Raw genomic sequence first — 6,498 nt, forward strand, 5'->3', positions numbered from 1 at the left:
TCTTATGCTTTAGGCTTAGAGTCCAAAAGAAATACCTTCATAATAAAAACATTGAAATAAATGGAGATAAAGTGGAGCTCTTAGGAAAATAAAGCTGAGAATGAGTTATTTGGAGTATGAGGAGAAGGAGTTTATGATTTGCACTGGGTGCTAAGTCATTGCTTTTGAATAAACTCCCTAGAAGAGCTAAGGAGTAAACTAGGTAATCTCTGGGTAAAGAATATTTCAGATTGATGGAAGAGAAAGTACAAGTGCCTTGGTGAAAGAATAATCCTGGTCTTGTTCAGGAAGAAGGTAACTACCATGCAGTCAAGAAAGTAGAGCTAATCAGGGCCTGGTTGTATAGCATCTTTATGGCCAACTTAAGGACTTTGGTTTGTATTCTGAGAGAGGATGTTTTCGGAAGATTTTGCCAAAAGAAAAAACCTTATTTGAAATAATTCACTTTCCATATTCAGAGAACTCTTTGTGGAATGATGAACTGGATAGCTATTGAACTAACCCAGATAGGAGATAATGGTGGCTAAGACAAGAATATTAATGATGGAGGTGAAAAGTGGTTGTATTCTGAGACTATTAATGATAATAAGACAGAAAAAATTGTTGGTCAAGTAAGAGATGAGTGTACCATAAATTGTCCTTAAATTGTTTTTTCATAGTTTTGAGGACCCATACAATTTTGCATTTATTGGAGAAATCCGAGTTTATCTTATCTTTAAATTTTTTGATTTTATAAACTTTGATCACATTGTTCACCAAGATATTCACCTTTCTAGATAGAAGATTCTGAACTCTGAACATAGTTCACATATAATAATGATGTTCTCCTTACTGTCATTTTGCTTGCTCACCCCTTAACCCATTCGATTTTGTTAAGGAAGGGCTGAGTGCAGTGTCTTAGATGTGTTATGCTATGTCTGCATATGTAAATCCATATTTATACTCTATAAAAAAGTGTTTCACCACTTTACTCTTCTTTGCTCCTTCTTACAAGGCATCGCCATCTATCTTAATATTATATGAGTCAGTCAATTCTGGTACTGAATGTGCCTTACTCATTGGATAGTATGATCTTTTCCTCCAATTGGGATTCCTTCAATAATTCTAATGTTCACTGTCACTGTCATCCCATTGCTCATCGATTTGTTCCAGCGGGCATCAGTAACATCTCTCATTGTGTGACTTGTTGTTACTGTTTTTGGCATATCGACTATGCCACAGGTAGCTTGCCAGCCTCTGCCTCACTGGCGCAATACTCTTGGTAGCTTTCCGGGCTCTCAGAGAGGGGTGGAGGAATGGAACATGGGTTGGCCCTGTGAAAGGTGAATGCCCTACTGCTGTGCTCCAGCCCAATTCTAATGTTAACAATGCTAAATTGTATTTAGAAAATCCCGTTGATAGCAAAGAATAACAAATAACTATTTTGAATGTTATTTTACTTATTGTCACTTAATCTTCATAGTCATTCTCTGAAATAGATATTAGGGACAAAACTAAGTTTTTGAGAGATTAGATACCATGCTGAAGGTTATTCAGCTGGATTTCAGCTCTCAGATATTTTAACAGATTTTATATCTATCATACTCCTACCATTATTTTTCATATCCATGATGATGCAGTTAATTTTATGTATTAGCTTGAATAGCATTTTTGGCTGAAATTTAAAAATAAAATAATTTGTGAATTGAGCAGATTGCTCGCTGTAATGTGGATCATTACAAATGGATGGTCTCTCCAATTAGGACTGAACATGGAAGACCAGCTCTCCAGTAGTCCTGTAGTTCAAACCTGTCAACAAACTTTGAATGGAAATTGTGCCATTGGCTTTCCTGAGTCTATAGCCTACCACTCCCACTGTGGATTGTGTACTCAATAGCCTCTGTCACCACCAGAGTCAAGGTACAAAATGGATTTGGCCTAAGAAACAGAAACAGACATTTGTTGGTGTATAGAAAGAATAATAAAAACATGGTGAATTCACTTTTCTGAAAAGTTTGTATTACTTCAAAGCAAACTCAATGGTTACTAGTTACTATCAGATACAAAACAGAAATTTTCTCTTTACAAAGGCCTTGAATTTTTTTTTTATGAACAAAAAGTAAGGCAAAACTTGCCCTCCGTTTATGTGGAATTTCTAGGATATTGTATATTGCCCACCGAAGAATCAAAAAGTCACTAGATTTTCAAGTAGATATCTTTCTTTTTTAAAATTTATTTAATTTTTAGTGAATCAACATGAGGGTACAGTTACAGATTTACACATTTTCGTGCTTGTGTTTCCCTCACACAATGTTTGAGAACCCATCCCTCCACCAGTGTCCATTCTACACCAATAATAACCCCCCCCCCAATCCCATGCCCCCCTACGCCACCCTGCCTATGTGGCAGGGTATTCCCTTTTGTTCTCTCTCTCCTTTTGGGTTTTATGGTTTGCAGTAGGGGTGTTGAGTGGCCATCGTGTTCAGTCTCTAGTCTACTTTCAGCACGCATCTCCCTTCCCACGCGGGATTTCCGACCACATTTTACTTGGTGTTTCCTTCTCTATCAGAGCTGCCATTTCCCCCAGCATGTGAGATCAGCTTCCAAGCCATGGAGCCAGCCTCCTGGTACTTATTTCTACTATTCGTGGGTGTTAGTCTCCTACTCTGTTATTTAAAAATATGGAATGCTTCACGAATTTGCGAGTCATCCTTGCGCAGGGGCCATGCTAATCTTCTCTGTATCGTTCCAATTTTAGTATATGTGCTGCCGAAGTGAGCACTCAAGTAGATATCTTTCAAGATAAAAATGCCAGGGGCTGGACTGGCAATACAGTGGTAGGGTACTTTCCTTGTACCTAGCCAATAGGGTTCCCTATCAGCATGCTCTGAGACTGCCAACAGTGATTCCTAGCTCAGAGCAGGAGTAAACCCTGACAACTGCTGGGTGTGGCCCCCAAAACAAAAAAAAAAACATAATTAAAATTCCAGATAATCTCAATAGAGATCAGTGAGTATAAGAATAAGAGAAATTAGTGCAGTAATAAGAAAAGATAAATTTGCATGTTGTTCTCTGAACTTACTTTTCTCCCTTCCTTTCCCTCTGTAACTGCTGTTGTGTGGATGACTGAAGATCACACAAACACTTGGCTGTGGTGCTTGATGGGGGAAAACTAGCAGTGTGGCCATAATGCTTGCTGGGGATTGTATTGCTCTCATTGCCGTGATGACATATGAGCTTGCAGAGGATTTTCACTTCTTGGCTGTGGTACTTGTGCAGTTTTTCAATTGCTCATGTACACCTAGTTTCCATGCATCCAGAAGCAGCCCAAACAGCAGTCATCAGATTCACAAACTTTCCACAGCTCAGCTTCTACTGAGGGTTGCACTCATGGCTACAACCTTGTAATGCAGGTACTATAGCATTTGATTAATTTCCTAGACCCCTCTATATTGCTTTATATTGCTTTAAAATCTGTTACAATCACCATCTTTACACTTGAAAAATGCAAGATATCTTTCTTAGGCAGAGTCTCTTGCCTGAAAGCCTGGCTGTCTACCCCAGGGCCCCTCGGAGGGGATGGGCTCCAGCTTCCCTCCCCACCCCGAGCAGAGCTCCCGGTGGCCAAAGACCACTGGAACCTAGCCACAGCCATGCTCGAGGCCCCTCTCCACACGTTCGGACAGGCCTCTTGCATGAAGGTACCGGCAGAGGAACCCGGGTGTGTGCAATTCCATCAACAGCCAACATCCAGAGATGTAAAAGTAAGCTCTCAGAAGCATGCAGCCGCTTTGCCTACTTCTCCCTCTGGGAGAAACTGGCAAGCTTCTGAGTTTCCTGCCCACATGGGACAGCCTTGCAAGCTTCCCATGGTGTATTCATATGCTAAATCTAGTAACAAGCTGGATCTCATTCCCCTGACCCTGAAGGAGCCTCCAGTGGAATATCATTGGAAGGGCAGAGTCGAGAGAGATTTCTAAGATCTCAGGGAAAGGACGAATTGAGAGGTTACTGAGTCCGCTCGAGAAATCTATGATTAACAGAATTTCGTGATCGTGATCATGATCTTTCTTAATTCCAGGTTACTTTCTTAAAAAATGATTTAAGCTGTAATGAGTTTAGACTTTATGTAGACTTTATGAATACATTAAACACAATAACACCTATCATATATAATAAATAAGAAATATAATTTACTATAGCAAATAAGTCAAACATACATCCTACTCCAATATATCATAGTAATGTAAGAAGTCCAAATGTCTTGTTTATAACACATATAAGGTAGAATTTAATTTTATATAGTTAAGACACAGAACATGTATAACATTGATGAAAAGGAACTTTGAACACAGTCTATTAATTATGCCCTTACTGTTTTAACGTATCAGAGTGGCATTATCTTTCATCCCTTTTTAAAAATTCTTTTAATAAAATGTCAAAGACATGCTTAATCCTCTGTATTCTCGAAGTATTGTGGTCAATAATTCAGTCTTTCATTCCCTCCAAATTTTTGTTATTGGAACCAATTATCTCTAGTTTCAGCTCGTTGATATGAAAAACATTTGGATCTTTTTCATTTTAATTGCTGTGGGAGTTCTGGCCTTTTGTTCACACAGAGTAAGATTGAGCAGAGTGCAAAAGCTTGTCAACCCTGTGGGTTTGAGATTTTGCTCTTTAACTTCTCTCCTATGTGTTTAAATCCTTGTACACTTGCTCTGTTTGAACTTGCCCCCGTCTCTCTCTGTCTCTGTCTCTGTCTCCCTTTTTCTCTCTTTCCTTTCATCACAGCTAAAATTGGCTGGAAGAATTGAATAAGATTACCTATGTTGGTATAACTAATGTATGTGCAAATGACAACAATTCAAGAATAACTTGTCATATGAAAAATTGTGGATTGCTTTAAATCAAGGATGAGGATGCTGGTAAAAATTCAGCCTGTTGCTCCAATACAGCCACACTTTTTCACTTACATGTTTTCTATGAACATTTTCACGCTACAAAGGCAATTAAGTAGTGGTGACAGAGACCGCTATGCAGAGACTGAAATACTTACTACCTAATCATTAAAAATGTTTGCTGTCCCTTATGAAGATTGATATAAAGACAATTTATAGGTAAATAGCATTCTCTTTGAAATCATTTCAAGATGTCACAAAAATTGGAATTAGAGATTCTCATTAGAGAGAAATTACAGTCTTTTTTTATATAAAAACTGCAGGAAAATTTTAAGACAATAACAACCAACAATTAGCAGTCCCTGCTCACATTTTGTATGGCAGACTGGAATGTTTATGTTGATAGGGGCAAGGGAATTCACAAAAGTTTGGAGCTAGTTGTTAGATTTGACACCATTCATTTTCAAGTAGTTGCAAATGTAACAAAGTGCTTTCTTCTACAGTGAGACATAGATGTATAAGCATCTTCCCTGAATTGCATTGAGTATTAATTAAGATATTTTTCTGAATGAATTCAGTCCTTGGAGAAAAAAGCAAAACTCTCACAGTCCTTTCACTATCCTGAGATTTTTTTTTTTTAAAAAAAACAACAAAGTAGTTGAGTATAGGACTAAACAATGAACTCCATTTGATATAAATCTTTTCTTTTCCTCTTCCACAGACAAAACATCCTTCTCCCCTCAACCTGCTTTTTTGTTGTTGTTAATCTACAGGAGATAAGGTTTAGAGCAGTAGTAGCTAAGCAAAGAGAGAGCAGTAAAGAAGGTTTTTGAATCGGCTTTTGCAACCTTGTGCCAAGGTGGCCTTACGTAGTCCTTAACCTCTGTTATTCCCAAATCCCTTTTCCTCAAATAACTGCAATAATAATGATACCCCCCTTACATGGTTTTTGAGAAGATTACAGGAACTAAAGCATGGAAAGTGCTTTGAACAGCATGACACAGGCTCCAAAATGCAATTTGCTATTTTATTATTACACTTGAAATGTTTAGTGTGATCTGTTGAAGTTGTCTTCCTAGAAAAGATATGCCTTGCACTTTTATTTTATTATTTTACTTTTTATGAGGGTCTTACTTGGTGGGTTCAGAGGCCCGTACCATGAGGTAGTTAAACTCAAGGCTTTGCCAGGCGTGTGCTCAAGACTTTGAGCTATTTCCCCAGCTCTGCCTCACACTTTTACTATGAGAAAAAAATTATGCTCCTGGTAATTGATATGGTTATTTCTACTTTAATTAAATAGCTTTGCATAAGGTAGGTATTATTTACTTACGATCATGCCAAATTGCATGGTTTAAAAAAAAAGTAACTATGGATTTATTAAAAAAAACAAACAAAAAACAACCTGGCATTTCTGCTCTCAAGTAATTTATTGTCTAATAGAGGTGATAAAATATATCCACAGGAAACAATCTGAGACCAATTTAGCTGTAGCAACCTCCTCATTATGTCATTGTCCATCTTCTATTTATTGATCACTTATTCTTGCCAGATTCTCTTCGTGTTATATACACATTTTCTCCAAGAATACTTAGACACAAATATTCTGCCTTGAATTGTTACT

At 37.8% G+C, this 6,498-nt stretch overlaps 1 non-coding gene across 1 annotated transcript; it reads right to left on the minus strand.

Moving 5' to 3' along the window:
* Positions 1 to 2,654: 2,654 nt before the first annotated feature.
* LOC129405213 (U6 spliceosomal RNA) lies at positions 2,655 to 2,761 on the minus strand. The gene has a single exon (XR_008630396.1). It is a non-coding gene; the product is annotated as a U6 spliceosomal RNA (small nuclear RNA).
* Positions 2,762 to 6,498: the final 3,737 nt, after the last annotated feature.

Source organism: Sorex araneus, chromosome 5 (genome assembly GCF_027595985.1).
Source record: "Sorex araneus isolate mSorAra2 chromosome 5, mSorAra2.pri, whole genome shotgun sequence".
NCBI lineage: Eukaryota > Metazoa > Chordata > Mammalia > Eulipotyphla > Soricidae > Sorex > Sorex araneus.